The sequence below is a fragment of the Parasteatoda tepidariorum genome, chromosome 2, assembly GCF_982258835.1.
Source record: "Parasteatoda tepidariorum strain Cologne lab strain chromosome 2, Ptep-v5.0, whole genome shotgun sequence".
NCBI lineage: Eukaryota > Metazoa > Arthropoda > Arachnida > Araneae > Theridiidae > Parasteatoda > Parasteatoda tepidariorum.
In genome coordinates, this window is record NC_141756.1 from 90728032 (window position 1) to 90744960 (window position 16929).

The window sequence follows — 16929 nt, forward strand, 5'->3', positions numbered from 1 at the left end:
TTTTATAGGAAAATGATGATAGGTCTTTAAGTTCCTGGTCTTCCTTCAACCTCTTCGTAACTCTTTCGGCGTGTTTTTCATACGAAAAATTGTAGCTCTGCTCAGGGCCTAATAAAGAAATGTTAGGGCCCATAAAAGTCAGGAACTTTAAACCAGGTCGGAACTTTCATCCAAATTTGATTGTCGTTTATTGGTGAAGTGCTTTTCAATTATTTTTAACATGAGTAAATTACGATAGATTAGTAACTTTGAGCTGATACCTATTACAATTTTCTTTAATTCATTATTCTATTGGACAATTCTAAGGGAAAGACCCAAAAAGAAATCTCTTGAAATATTAGGGAGACCCTAGAGCTAGGTCACTCAGGCCCATATATGGCAGTACTTTTACTTTCGTTACTTGCACCGCCGGTACAAGTAAAAAGTACGTACTTTTACTTGTACTTCGTTACTTTTTAAATTTAGTACTTTTACTTGTACTTTCGTTACTTTTTTTGGGAAAAAGTACAAGTATTTGTAACAGAAATGTCGAATGAAATCGTTACTTTTTTCTAAAACTCGGTAAGTTTTCTAAAAATAAAATTAAAAAAAGTGCTGTCAAAATGCAATTATTTTGCAAAATGAATAAAAATATTAATTAAGAAGTTATTTTCATTCATTTTCGAGTTTTATGCATTTGTTTAATACATTTTAAATAAAAATTGTTGGATTTTGCTATTACGTTTTTCAATTTTCTTTTTGATTTCACTAATAATACATTTTTGTCTTAATACATTTTTTACTAAATACATTTTTACCTAGTACATTTTTTCCTAAAATTATGTTTATGCCCGACCTTGTCAAACAACGCCCAGTCAAATCTCTAAGAACTTCGGAACTATTTGTGCGACTGAAAACTATTTTACTATTTTAACTCTTGAAAACTCGAAGGTATTAATTTAGCCGCTGATACTAAAATTCGTTTACAAATTTTAATCATTCCGTTTGGCAGAAATGTTCGGAAAATGATTTTCTCGCATGACTTCAGCATTAGCCATTGTTACAAATAAAACTGTAGACTGTTCTGTTTCAACTTACACTGCACATTCAATTATTTTTTACCAGCTCAAAGAACACAAAGCTATCTGAAACCCCATGTTTGCTTTGTTTATTTTTGTGCTTTTAAAACGCGTTTCTATAGAGTAAAACAATTTGAAATCAATGGTAATTTAAATAAATAAAAATAATAAACTAAAAATTAAAATCAATAGGTAAAATTTTTTTTTAGTGCAAATCCATAACAAGTTTGATGTTAAAATTATATTTGATTTTAAAATTATATTATGCGATTATATCATAAAATTATATTATAACATTCCGAAAGTAAATTAATGTTCATAACTTTCAAAATTAAAAATAATTAAATAAATAAAACCAATTTTGCAAAAACATTGAAGAACATAAGAATATTATTCAATAAAATTTTAGATTACTTTGAATTTTCGATTTCCTAGAAATGTACTTTTAAATCGTTACTTTTTTTGTTTAGTACTTGTACTTTTTACTCGTTACTTCTTAAAATAAGAGCTTTTTACTTTTTATTCGCTGCTTTTTTTAAAAATACTTGTACTTTTACTCGTTACTTTTTAAAAGTAACGTTGCCATATATGCTCAGGCCTTATGGAAAAACAAGCTATGCTCTTTCTAGTCATTTTCATTAGTTTTTAAACGTCATGAATTTCACATTATTAAAGTTTCAAGCGTCTTTTTATCTTTCTTGTCTATCCATAATTCTTTATTCAAACCAAATTTTTAAACTAAAATTTATTTTTAAGCAAAGAACCTTGACTTGTACAGAGTGATTATGTTCAGTGTTTAGTTCACTTATAGCAACTTTTATATGTAAAATAAAATAGAGACAAGAATCACAAAAATGTAAATTTTTAGAAGTCTTTTCCTTCGTACTGTGTGCTTTTGTGTCTTCATTTCTTATAAGAACTCAAAAAATACACATAAAGGATGGTGATTGCAGAACACCCTACGAAACTTTTAATTAATTTATCAGTTTCGTTTCTATTTAAAAGCTTGTAAAAAAATTAGCATAAAAAAATATCTGTCCTATCTATTAAAAAAAAAAAAACGTTTCCATACAATCTTTATACTCTAGAGACCCGAGCTTTAAATAATGGTAGAAATTTTTTTTTTTTATTTAGAACTTTTACCTGAAATAAATTTCTATTCGGAAAAAAATAATTCATAAATGCTATAAAATATTTTTTGAAAATGAATAAATGATACTTAATTATTTTTGTAGTTATTTTTAATAATTACATAAAAAGGATACACTAAATTTTTTTAAATATTTTTTGCATATTGTAAGGATAACGCATATTTCTTCACATTTTGTTCAAGAAACTAAATCGACTAGAAAGAAAATTTTAAGACATATAAATATAATTATAGTATATTTATATACCGTTAAACTTCCCAAAAAGCTATTAGAATTACTTACCTTTCTTACAATTTTTCATTGTATTTATAATCTCTAACAAAAGAAGATAAATCCAATTATATTTTTACATAGCTTTGTTAAGAGGCTTATCCTCGTAGTTTATCCTCGTATAGTTTATCCTCGGCATCTTGGATTTTAAATAAAATTTTTAATTTTAAAATTGTACTGAATGCTGTCCAATATATTGGACTCTGGATCTTAGGTTATCTATATAATAATTTAATTAATAGAAAGAAACTCCTATTTTGAATCTCACAAAAATTTTGTAAGCTTCCGTCTAGAAAATAAAAATGGATGCTATAAATAAAATCGGAGAAGTAGAAAAAAAACAAAGGTTCTCCTGTGTCTAAAAATATTCTTATTCTTTCAAAAATAAAACCAACATGGAAATCCTCTGGATACAATAGCATGATGCATGGAAAAGGGCTTTATGTCCCGCCCTGTTGGATGTCGTCCGGGCAGGGGCCCCCCTAAGAGCCCCGGCAGGGGGTCTCCGAAAAGCGAGCCTCGCCCGGCCGCGGAACCGGCAGACGATTTTGCGGAGGAGGCAGCCGATCGAACGTTCTGGTCAGCGGAAGGTGGGATTGTGTGAGGATTTAGTCGGGTTTTGCATCTTCGCTAGGTCCGTTGCCGGGGCTTGTTTTACTCCGAGTTTGGGTTCTTGAAGTAAGTAGATTCCCCATTCCTTCTCTTTTTTTTTTCTAACTTTTCAAGTTTAAAGAGTTTTTCTGTTTCTTTCCACCATTTATTCTGAAGTCCATTTTAAATTCTTGATCTCAAAATTGTGTAATAATTATTATTTCCTTTGATAACATGATTTCCTTTTTATTGCATTTTCATGCTCTCGTATAAGAAATCATAAGATTTAAAAAAAATTTAATTTTACGTCATTTCCTGATTTAAAGGGAATGCATATATATAAGTAAACTATAAAATTTTTATAACATATTTTTACAATTTTGACACTGATATAGTATTAATATAGTAGCAAACAACATATAAAGCACAAATCATGTGATAGAAAACTATTCTCTGAAAAAGCGACAGCAGATTTGGTACTACAATCAGAGCCATATTTAAACCCTTTTGCTTACGGCTGGTACGACATGTGAACCACATCTGGTGGTACAACATGGAACACCGGAAGCAAAGGGTTAAGGGTGGCAGAATGACAAGGATAATTGAAAAGGAACCAAGGACTGCTGAGAGCCCGATTCTTTATTCAAATTGGAATTTGACTCTTTATTTAAAAGTACAATGTTTTTAATTTAATGTTTTATATGTATAAAAAAAATTTCATTGATATTTTTATTATATACATTTGAAATCGTTATACAATTTTTTTCTCGAATATGCTCACCACATTTCAAACAAATGAAATTATTCGGCAATAAGTATTTAGTTTCCGGAAAAGATGTGCATTGATAAAAATATAATTAAATACTTTAGTGTCTTTATAAAATATATACTTTGAAAATCAAAAAGTAAATCACCGTTTTAAGAGATGCTTTTTCACACAGCTTACAAAATATGAAAATTACAAAATTTGTCTACAGAACATAAAACAGCGTGAATAAAGCACAAATAAATAATAGAAATGGACATACTATAATTTCAGTTCTCTAAATAAACGAACCTAAGAGTAATTAAATTTCGAATCTGATCGATGTAGAAAAAAAAATTTTAAAACATTTTTTGACGATATTTCAAATTCTTATAATTGTAATAATTTTTATTTCTTAAATTAAGTGGTTTTTAAATAAGTGGTTTTTAATTAACTATTTTAAAGTGGTTAATTTTAGCGTTTATATTGTAAACTACTATAATTATAACAGTTTTTATTTCGCAGATAATAATTATTATAGTGTTATAGTATTATTATAGCATTATAGTAATTCTAAGATTCTTTAAACACAAAGCAGACTGCTTTATTTTGAACAGTGCAAAAGGGTTCATTTCTTATCTCTTTTCTTGACTATAATTTTATTAAAAATTTTTTTTGCTTGCAAAAATAAATCCGATTCTACTTAAATTTTCTAATAAATAAATTAAAAAATAAATAAATAAATAAAGTGAATAAAATAAAATTTACAGTAACTTAGTTTTCACATTACTTAGAATCTATCATATTTGGCGAATAAGCTAATACGAGCAATTGGTTTGTCAAGGTTCTTTCAAGACAATTAAATTTAAATTCTTAGACCAGTAATTTGAAAAGAATTATAAAAAAAAAAGAAAAAAGGAAACGTATTGAAAGTATACAGAAATACATAAGTAATACTAAAAATAGATTTCAGACATGGAGTTACACTTGATGAAATAAACTGCAGCAAAAACAAATACCGCCCGAACAGGGACTCGAACCCTGGACCGTTAGGTTAAAAGCCTAACGCTCTACCGACTGAGCTATCCGGGCTCAGCTACAACTGGTTTATCTTTTAAAAGTTGTGAAGTTTCAAAAAGTATACATCTCAGCAAAATTCCTACTTTTGCTGTGTCAATTTCCTCTCACTTTTTATTTTTTAATATTTGCTTCATTTAAGGCAGAATTTATTTAATAATTGCGATTCATAAATCTCGTTAAATGAAATCATGAATATTTTGTTAAAAGTATCACGAAATTATTTGTTACGAAAAGTAACGGAAGGAAGGGGAAACGAAAAGAAACATCATAAATTTTTTTAAGAACTCCAACATACCTATTAGGTTACAAAAGACAAATTGGAGGTATGAGATTTTTTTTTTACTGAAGTAATTAACAAAAATACAGCCCGAAATTGAATTCGAACCTTTAACTGTTACAATAAAAGGCCTAAAAATCTACTGACTGAGCTATCTCTGATTACCGTACTGACAATAAATCTTTTAAAAGTAATTTAATCTTTAAAATTATATATAATCTTTACAAAATTCCTTCTTTTATAAAGTCACTTTTTCCTATTTTTTTTTTTCACAACCTTTGCTTCTTTGATTGAAATACATTTACTTTTAAATTGTGATTCACTATTCTAACTAAATTATACAATGAGTTTTTATTTAAAATAATTAAAATTTTTTAAATATTTTAACAAAAACATGAGGAAAAAGGAAATAGCAGAATCCATGGGGGTTCGATTATTTACGATAAAGGCAGGGGCTAGTGGGACTGCACTTTCTCTAGTCATTTCATAGTGATCTACGACTATGTCATGCTCCGAGCAGGAAAAGTCCATGCACGGTTGGGCGATTGGGAAGTGCGTTGCGGAGGTCGGATGATTCAAACCACCATCGGTCTTGCGACAAAAGTGGTTCTAGTTCCTCAGACTATTGCCAATATTTTATTAGTGTAATTCCAGTACAATGGTAACAAACAAACCAAACACTTTAGTTATTAATCTATACAGTTTTGCTTGTTACAAATATAATTTCTTGGAAATTTTTATTTGTCAAAACTTAAAACTATTACCGTATGTTAAAAGTTCCCAAAAAATTCAATCTTAAAGGAATGCAATTTGCTTTACCAATTTAGTGATGTATAAGTGCAATTATTTGTAAAAATTACCTGGCTTTTTTTTTATAATTAAAAGTAATTAATATTTTTTTTTAAAAAAGAAAAATTTTAAACTATTGTTTTTGAAGTATTATTCAAAAAGAAAAGTTATTGTTCAAAGTTTTACGCCATTGGTGTTACAATAAAAAAATTAAGCTCGTTTAGCATTTACAATCAAACTGTTGCCGGCCAAGGGTAGGCTCGAATCACCACCCTTTCGGTAAACAACGAAATGCATTAATAAATTTTGACACAGAAGCTCATTTAAAGATTTGAATCGATAGTAAGCAATATTTTTTAACTAGTATAGTTTATCATTTCCCTAGATTATGAATCAGTTTTATAAAAATTTTTGCTACAAGTATACATTTTCAATTACAGATTGATAAGCATCTTCTCTGTAAAAAGAAAAAGTATAAAAATGTTCGAAATCGTAGAGATCTACAATAAGTCGATTAGCATTTTATGCTGCTGTTGTTGTTTTTAATGCTACATGCCAATAGCAAGAAGTGAATTTAAAACCGAGTGTACGTTTCTAGTTTTTCAGTAGCGCCATCTATGGCCGAGAATACGACTTCAGCCTCACACACGTCCACCGCAAGTTTATAGGGTGGAACCATTCATTAATCCATAAATAGTAATTTTGGCTGAACCAGAGACCGATCAATCTCCAATTCAGAACTCCCAGAGGTATTGATTTCTTATAGGAGCATGGAGAATTTTGTGACCCGACAGATTTAACGTGCACCAGTCGCCATTAACTGCATGGAGCTGAGATCGAACTCACGACCTCTTGGATATGGGCCCAACACCCTACCAATAAGGTTAACTGGACCTGTACTTTCTGTGAAATTTTTTTAACCCTATGGGTGGACTCAAACCAGCAACATTGCACTTAACAACCGAACAAGCTAACCTTTTGCTCCACCGAGGCTCGAGCTCTATGAGCATTCTGATTTGATTTTATGAAATTTCTTATAGGTATAACTTTTTACGCCACATACATAACAACCTTTATTCTTTAAAAAAGAGAAAGAAGAAACCCATAAAAATAAAAGAAATCGTAAATAAATTAAAAGTCTAGTTCGCAGTTCTGCTGCTGTTGAAATACGTTTGCTCTCAAATGGACTTCAAATTAACTGACGAATACGCCGTATACGTTTTTTTCGATATATTAAATTAAGATAGATTAAATTAAGATTTCACTCTGAAACAAATTTTTTCACATAATATACTTCAGAAGTAAAATAAAATAAAAACCATATTTTTCAGCTCTAAGAAAGAAAAATTACATGTTGCCATCAACTGGGATAGAACTGGCGTTCTTTATGCTCTCACCCAATCAGCGATGTTTGTTAGTTTGTTTCCATTTAAGATTTCAATTTATATTTTGAGTTTGAAAATCTGGCGATTTCAGGTAAAAAAGAATTGCGATTTAATTGTTCCATTTTTTGAGCTAAAACCTACAATAAATAAAGTTATATTTGATCTTCATGATCAACGAATATTTTGATCAAAATTGTAAATATTTTCAACAAAATTGTTAATTTTTTAACCGTATGACGCAGAATTTTCAGTAAACACATTTTCATACTTTTTTAATTATTGTGTATTAATTTAGATCAATCTAAGCGAAATTTTATTAATTTACGGATATTATTTTACGGAATTTTATTAAATTCTGGTCAACGAATTTTATTAATTTACGGTTATGAAATAGATATAGATAGGTGAATATGTCCCTTGGCAAGTAAGGACTAACAGTTCACTTCCAAACAATAATTTTCCTAATTTGTAATTATTTAGATTGAAGAGAAATAGTAATTCATCATTGAATCGCAATTGAATAGCAATTAATCATTTCTTTGATTTACAAAATCAATTATTGATAATGTTTTGAATCTGCATAAAAAAAAATAACTGAACTACTTTTTTAGACTTTATATTTTATTACAAACATGATTCCTATCATCTAACGGATTTTTTTTCGTAGCTAATAGACTGTCTTTTATAGTTACAAAATGCAAAAATATTTTTTTACTTGTAAATTTGAGAGTCGTATAACGATTTTTGAGTTAGAACATCTTTAGTTTAATTTATAACAATGATAAATTAATCAAATGACAAATCAAAGATAAAAACTTATGTTCAAATGTCACTCCCGAACATACTAATTTAAATTTTGGAACGATATTTAGCTGCTGGGGTTAAAATTATCCTTCGCTGCTGTTGTCCCAATTTCGGGACTCTACCTCAAATGGTTCTGGAGTTATAACCCGTACAGCACACAAAGTTGTAGGAATGTAACAAATACATAACAGTTAGAAAAAAACGCAACGAAATTCAGAAAGTGATAACAAACATGCTTCTGCAACATCGCGATTGAAATATTATAACAAAGTGCTCACAGAAACATTTCTGCAATTACTGTTCTTGTAAGCTTCCTCTGTGCATGTGCAACGCGTGACTTCTCTTGCTGCTAAATTATCTCTAGTTGCTGTTTTCAGAATTGCGAGACTCTACTACCTCAAATAGCCCTGGAGTCCTCTGTGCTTGTACGACGTGTGACTTCGGCATAATGTATTAATATTTGTAACATTTTATGCTTATATATCTTGTACTGCATTTTGCTAAGACTTATGGAAGAGGAAAAAAATTATTTTAGTTTTGAGGAGACTATTAAATTATTAAGAAGCTTAGCTTCAAGTTTGTCTTATTGCTTAAAAGCAATAAGAGAGGTACGCAGACGCATGCGCAAACTCTTCTTTACATCATTATAGATGAAATAGATGAACAATATCGTGGAAAAATAAAAGGAAAAATTTTCCACGACAGCATCTTTTATCAAAAGCTCATAATCGTTTCTATAATAAATATCTTTTTCAAGAAAATGAGTTATTGAAGAATGGTTGTGTCGAAACAATGCGTGATATCTTTCAAGACGAAACTCTATTTTTCAATCTCAGCCATTGAGTTATGAGAAAGTAATGGCTCCTTTATTTTGAAATATGGGTAAATTTATAACACTCTTTTTTTTCCTCATCTATCTTTTAAATAAATTCATTTTTTTTTCTGAGTAATATTAAGCAATTTTTTATGTAGAGGTGAACGAGTAGTATTTCAGAAATTTATAGAAATAAATTTAAAAAGGTTATTTGCTTTGAATGTGCATTTTTAATCTGAGGGAGGGGGGTTTCAATTAGAAAAAGTAAGCAAACTACAAATCCCCTTCAATGCTGATGCAAGGAAGCCACTCCCCTCTCCCTCCATTGTTTTTTGCTTTAATTTATATTTTTACTATAGTAATCCAATTTTAAAAATTTTTGAATTGAAAATCAAATAAATGACGTAAGTTTACATAGAACAAATTTTGTTTTGATTCAGTTAGTAAAAATTTTAAACACCATGAAGAAGATTTTTCTTTCCCCAAATACAATTTTTATTTAAAATTTAAAATTCTTCCAATTGGAAATTTTTTGTTTCAAATACAGTCGGACTTCTATTTAACGAACTTCCATTTTGCGAATTTATCTAATTTGCGAATTTTTTTCCAGGAACCGAGAACATTTTGGAAATTTCTTCTTAAAATAACTTTTGAATAACGAAGTGAATTTTCTATTTAACGATCATTTCTTTGAGAACCACATTCCCTATTTCCCAAAATATTTCGAATCATTTCAAACTTGTTAACGCATTCTATAGGAGAAATAGCTTTGAATTAATTTTCGAAGCCACTTTTCGCTTTTTGTTTGCATTTCAAACGAAAAACTCAGACAAAATTAACAGATTTTATTAGCAGTTAAACTTAAGAACCCATGTGGAAATGTATTTAAAATTACTTTTAAAATAAATGCAGCTATAACTTTATACATAAATTTAGCTTCTTTTCTTCGTTGAAAATATATGTAGCGTGATAGTGTAACACTGGATAATGTTTTGCTCTATTCTTGCTTACCATGCAGATTTCTTTTGCGGTTAAGATTTATAAAATAAATAGTAGATACTAGTCTACAAGATAAAAGTGTATCAATTGCTATTTCAATTATATCTACTGTTTTGGAATTTAAAGCCTGTTTTGTGTTAAGTATTTCAAAAGTGATTTTCTGTTTAACGAATTTTCCATATAACGAACTCATTATTAGGGTTTAACGACTTCATTAAATAGAGGTCCGACTGTACTTATCTTTTTGTTTTGTTTGATAATTTTACGATTTGAGTGATTCTGTAAACAAAAAGCTGTTTTTCAATCGATTTAACAATTTAATATAATGTTTTAATTGCTGACCACTTTAACACCTGTCGGTCGGAAAATAATAGCATTTGTATATTTATGACCAACACTGTCCCGTTGTTGTTTTAATTCCTATAACTGTATCAAGATTCTTTCGTTAACAAATTTAATATTTGCTCTTCCTTAAAAGCACCATTTTAATATATATATTTTATAAACACTGTTTCTAATCTTTTTCAATAATTTTATTTTTCTACTGTCTTTAAGGGATCTGAAAACATCTATAATATATTAGTAATTCAATTTCAGTAAATACCTTCTGCTGAGAAATTTTCAAAACATGCTTCAAACGGTTATTGAAACTGCATAATTTTCCCACTTGAGATTTATTATATGTTTTTATAATTGGTTAAAGTTGTAAATTCTGGATATAAAATTTAAAAAAAAAAATATATCGTGAAAAAAATGATAATTTTTCTATTTCTAATTTAATGGTGCGTTAACGCACCATTGGTCGAATGCATGAGAAATAGGCAAAATTTGAAAACCTACTTTTTATGCAAGGTTTCAGAGTTTTATTTTATAACCGTCGTTGAACAGCCGACCCAAAATTGGGTTTATGCCTACTAATGTTTAACTCCATGGCCTTGTAATTTTAAACCCAATACAGAAGACAAGAGACTGACTGGATCAGGAATTGGAAGAAATTTGTGTTCGTGGAGGACTTCGTGATGGAACCAACCTGCACTTGCTTCACATGGAGAGGAAGACCACGAGAACCTCCCACAGTTAGCCTGACGGCAAGGGGACTCTAACCCATGATCTGTCTACCACTGAGGATATTTCACGTCAGCACTGTAGTAGGTGCAAGCCGGATGCGGAATTCGTATCGACCAGCCATCGCTGGGATTCGAACTCGATTCACCTCATTGGAAAACTAACTCTTTATCCCCTGAGCCATCGCGGCTCTTCAGAGTTTCATTGAAAATTTAGAGTGATTTACTTGAAATTATTTGAGTAAACGATTGCCAATAATTCGGAAATGCATGAGTCGAAATAGATTTAAAAGCATAACGCAAAATATTCATTTGTCGGATAACTCTTGTCTTGATAAAACCGACAAATTTGCTAAGCTAAGCCCATTTTTTTATGCACATAACTCAAAAGTATCTACAATTTGGAATATTTTATCAACATTTGTCAATTGACGAAGAGATAGTGCCTTATTTCGAGAAGGCATTCGTCAAAAATGTTTATAAATTGAAAATCCGTAAGGTTCGGATTTAAATTTTGGTGTTTGTGATCCTTATTTTTGTCTGACGAATATCTTTTCCAATTCATTCCTTGTGGAGGTTCTGAAGCTAACAGTGATCAACAAAATATACCATTAGAAGCAAGCTCTGTTCTGAAGTTACTTAGCGTTGCTTCAAAACCTGAGATGCTCAAAATTTATTTTAATAACTTTTTCTCTTCCTATGGTTTATTCGAAATTTTGCAAGAAAAGGGTTTCTGTGCATCTGGTACAGTTCGCGAAAATAGCACAGCTGGTTATATCTTATATTACAAGGATGCAGATGTGCAAAAAAAAAATGAACGACAATACTGTGGTAAAAATTGTTACTAATAGCGGTATCGTTTTTCCCCTTGTAAATTCCAAGCGATTCAGTCTCAAAGAACGAAAAGATGCTGTGATTTCACAACGCAACGTTATTTCGGATTACAATAAGCATATGGGAGGTGTAGACCTACATGACAATACCATAGCTAATTACCGCATCAAAATTAAAGGTAAGAAATGGTGGTGGCCATTATTTAAAAACATCATTGATAGCGTTAAAGTAAATTCATAGAAGCTACATAGAATTTCAACTTGCTCAGAAATATCACTTGTAGGCTTCAGATCTTATATGGCCATTCCCCTATTAAAATCTGAATCCAAGAACTATCCATCTGGTGAAAGTACATTATAAGTTGACCATCCTAACGAAGGTCGCCCATCATCCGCAGCTCTACCAAAAGAAGTGCGGACTGATAGAATGGGCCATGCAATAAATAAACATGAAAGAAAGCCAGCAAACGATGTAAAGTACGCAAAAATTGCACGATTTATTTAGGCATCAAATGCAAAGTCCGTTTACATTTAAAAAAAATTAATTTTTAATTTTTCTATTAAAAATGTTTGTTTCTATGAATGTTTCTATTAAAAATATAACTGTTGAACTAAGCGAATTATTCATTGATCTGGCCAATGGTGCGTATACGCAACATTTTATTTCTTAAATACAATATTATTTTTCATGCACGAAACTTATTTTTTGTCTTTACCCATTTTAGGCCAAGCATAGGAATTTTATGAAATGTGGTATTATTTTCATTGAAATACGGAATAATTATACATTTTACAAAAATTTAAATTGTCAATAACAGTTTTAGGTTTTAAAGAACTTGAATAATTTAAAAATTTATCAACAAAAATTGTTCATTCATTGAATTACTAATAATTTATGGATGTCTTCAGAACTCTTGACAACTGCAGAAAAATAAAATTAGTGAAAAATATATGTCACAGTGTACTAAAAAATATTTATTGAAATGGTACGTTTTCGCACCTTTCGCCGAAAATTTGTTAATGAATGTAGTTTAAAAATATTTCAATGAAAATAATACCACATTTTATAAAATTTCTGTCTTTGGAAAAATATGGGTTCCTTAACAAATAAATAAATAATCTCCCAAAATTTCTTTTTTTTATTAGTTTATAATAATTTAATTACTAAAAAATTTGTACTCCTCTGAAACTTATTAAATAGTTCACAAAAAATAGTAGGAATAATCTTTTTTTCTTGTCTAGATATTTGTTATTGTTTGAATAAACATAGTTCAACCGATTGCTCACTAAAATACCATGAAGTTTTCGTGTATTAAGTTAAAATAAATATATATGAAACCAGCACCCAATAATGATTATGATTTTAGTTTACAACAGTATAGATAAATTTTGATAGTTCAGATTATTAAAATTTCTTACATTTTTTCCGAAAGTTAATGAAACATTTTTAGCAATGTCTCTTCAATAAAAATAATAATTGATTTTTTAATTTTTTTATATTTAAATATGTTTTACGAAATTGGTAAATCAAAGAAGAAAAAAAATGCTTTTATTATCATTCTAATTGAGGTGAAGATTTCTGTTATAGTTAAATAATTGAAAAACAAAACAATTTCTAAATATCTATATAAAATTATTCAAAATTATAAAATTGTTGCTTATAAAATTTGTGACAACCTTTATTAATACTGCCATTATATTCCCTTTATATTGTAAATAATATTTGCAAGAAAACAATTCCTTATTTTATTATTACCACGTTTATATAAACTTGCCTTCGTGTATGTCTGTCCGGGTGGAATTCTGTAATCGATTTTAAACTAACTTCCCGACTAACTACGAACTTCAAATTTGGCACATAGTTCAGAATTGGATGACAACACATGAAAATGAAGAGAAAAAAGACATACAAAGTAAAATTAAATTAAAATTCAAAAAAAAAATATTTTCGAGATTGTCTTTTGTTGTCGATTCCATTATTTCAAATTAGTATTGCATGGCAGGTGAAAAGATTTTTATTACCACGTTTATATAAACTTGCCTTCGTGTATGTCTGTCCGGGTGGAATTCTGTAATCGATTTTAAACTAACTTCCCGACTAACTACGAACTTCAAATTTGGCACATAGTTCAGAATTGGATGACAACACATGAAAATGAAGAGAAAAAAGACATACAAAGTAAAATAAAATTAAAATTTAAAAAAAAAATATTTTCGAGATTGTCTTTTGTTGTCGATTCCATTATTTCAAATTAGTATTGCATGGCAGGCAAAAAGATTTTTACTGTCGGAGTATTTTTCATTGGCTGAAATATCACGTGGTAGGATCCAGTTTTTCCTCATTCATTTCCAGATTGTTTTGGTTGTCATCAGCATAAAACTAATGAAAGTCGTAAAGGTATTGTTTTTCTATAAAGATTTTTGTATCCCTAATTTAAAATGAAAGTTCTATTATTTTAGTAGTGGTCTTGTAGTAGTCTTGACTGCTCTTGACTAGAAAAAATAATCTAGATAAAAATATATATTTTTAGAAACCACGTTTTTTGTAGTGAAGAATAATAATTGAAAAGTAATAATTTTTAAAAAATATAAAATAAAAATTAAAAATTAAAAAAATTATAATTTGAAATAAAAAAAATCCAAAATGAGAAAAATTAAAATAAAAATAATATTTTTAAAGACCACGTTTTTGTAGTGGAGAATAAAAATTAAAAAAAAAAATTGAAAAACGAAAAACGTGGGGCGCATGAAATACATAACAGTACATATACACATACATATACACATTTTCTTAATCATACACATGCACAGCCACATATACATCCACATACATATGCATATACACAAACATATTCCACATCCACATTCAGATACAATTACAGATGTGCATGCACATATTCTCAAGAGCACACATACAATCACTAATATAACATTACTGTTATGTATTTCATGCGCCCCACGTTTTTCGTTTTTCAATTTTTTTTTTAATTATTATTCTCCACTACAAAAACGTGGTCTTTAAAAATATTATTTTTATTTTAATTTTTATTACTATATTTATTTATTTTATTTTATAGCTTGTTTTATAGTCATATTTAATAGCTAAAAATAATATCTATATGTTCAGCTAATTTTTGTCAGCTATTCAGCTCAGAAAAAACTCTTAACCAATGAATACCATAAACTCACATTTAAAAAAGGAAAATACATACGATAAATAAAAGTAATCCGCCCGAACAGGGACTCGAACCCTGGACCGTTAGGTTAAAAGCCTAACGCTCTACCGACTGAGCTATCCGGGCTCGTTTTTGAGTTGGATATCTTACGAAAATTAGCAGATATGAGTACTAAAAATCCTAAAACTCCACACAGAAAACTTTTAACATTTATTAACAAGATTGAAAACTTCAATCCACTTATGGTGTTTTAGAAAATTTGGTCGATATATATATATATATATATATATATATATATATATATATATATATATTATATATATATATATATATATATATATATATATATATATATATATATATATATATATATATATATATATATATATATATATATATATATATATATATATATATATATATATATATATATTCTGATTGATTGGACAGATATCTGATAGACAGATTTTTAGTCCGAATCTTACTATATATAAAATTCTAATGATGGTGTCGCAGTTTTCCATTGTTGTCGGTGCATTTTTATTGGTCAGAAAATCATGTGGTAGGATCCAGTTTTTCCTCATTCATTTCCATATTGTTTGGGTTGTCATCAGCACAAAATTAATAAGAGTTTTACATGCTTTTTTTCTATGAATGTTTTTGTATCCCTAATTTAAACTCATTTTCCTGCTCTGATATTATTACGCTTTTAATTCAAGAGTCTAAAAAAACTAAGAGAATCGTTGTTTTTTCATTATTATTATAGTGTAATTTTTCGCTACGTTTTAAGATAAAGTTATTTAGAATAGAGGTCTAATCTTATTTACCGTTTTAAAATTATTATTTTTGTGCAAATAACATTAATATACTGTTATAAATTACAGTTAAAGAGATCTGTTAAATGATTTAGAGCTTAATGATCATCTTCATGCGCTTTGAGATGCAAGCAAAAATAGTATTTAATATATGCTCTTAGTTTTAGACTTTTGAATTAAAAGCGTAATAATAGCAATACAGGAAAATAACATTAAGTAAGGGATACAAAAATGTTTATAGAAAAATAGTACCTTTATGACTTTTATTAATTTTATGCTGAACCAGAACAATATGGAAATGAGTGAGGAAAAACTGGATTCAACCAAGTGATTTTCCGGCCCATAAAATGCACCGACAACATTGAGAGACTGCGACATAATCGTTAGATTTTTATATAGAGAAAGATATTATAATGTAATTCTGGAGCTATATTTTATGATAAAGTTATTTAATAGCAGTTATTAACATACTGTTATTAATATACTGTTATAAATTACAGCTGAAGAGATTTGTTAAATGATTTAGAACTTAACGATCATGCACAATGAGATGCAAGCAAAATTTGTATTCAATATATCAGCCCGTTTGGTAAACGTAAACTTTAAATTACGGTTGTGAACTCAACAAATTTGTTTGAGCAATATAATTTGATAACAATATAAATGTTATTTTAAAAAATAATTTGCTCAGAAAAATTACTTCTGTTCACCAATAGATCTAATACAAATAGATATTATAATACAAATAGATAATAATATTTGCACGTGGGAAGTGGAGGTACAAGCATATGCAAACAGAATCTATATATATATTTCTCTTACACTGTGACAAAAAAAAAGCCTCATTACTACTCCCCGAATGGCAACGCTAGAAAATCGACCAATGATTGCCGCTAAATATGTCACATGCCAAATCTAGCTGAGATCGCTCAACATATAGTGCTTTTAAAAACGGAAACTGAAATAGCCAGAGAGAGCATAAGTTAAGCAGAAGTGAGTAGTCTTTGTCGATAGATTTCTATTTTAGTATTTTGTCGAAAGCGCTTTTTTTCACTAATTCATATATTACGAATTTAAT

General features: G+C 28.8%; 1 long non-coding RNA gene and 2 other non-coding genes across 6 annotated transcripts in view; 1 reads left to right on the forward strand and 2 right to left on the reverse strand.

The window, feature by feature from the left end:
* Positions 1-16929, forward strand: part of LOC122270466 (uncharacterized) — a 112428-nt gene that overhangs the window by 20767 nt on the left and 74732 nt on the right. For 3 of the 4 annotated variants that reach the window (XR_011636192.2, XR_006225813.3, XR_015431446.1), the window contains exon 1: positions 3001-3157. The exons of the other annotated variant lie outside the window; for it this stretch is intronic. This is a non-coding gene — a long non-coding RNA (uncharacterized LOC122270466). Of the gene's footprint in view, positions 1-3000; positions 3158-16929 lie in introns of those variants that run through there. 4 annotated transcript variants of the gene reach the window in all.
* Positions 4835-4907, reverse strand: TRNAK-UUU (transfer RNA lysine (anticodon UUU)). Its single transcript has one exon. It is a non-coding gene; the product is annotated as a tRNA-Lys (tRNA).
* On the reverse strand, positions 15090-15162 carry TRNAK-UUU (transfer RNA lysine (anticodon UUU)). The gene has a single exon. It is a non-coding gene; the product is annotated as a tRNA-Lys (tRNA).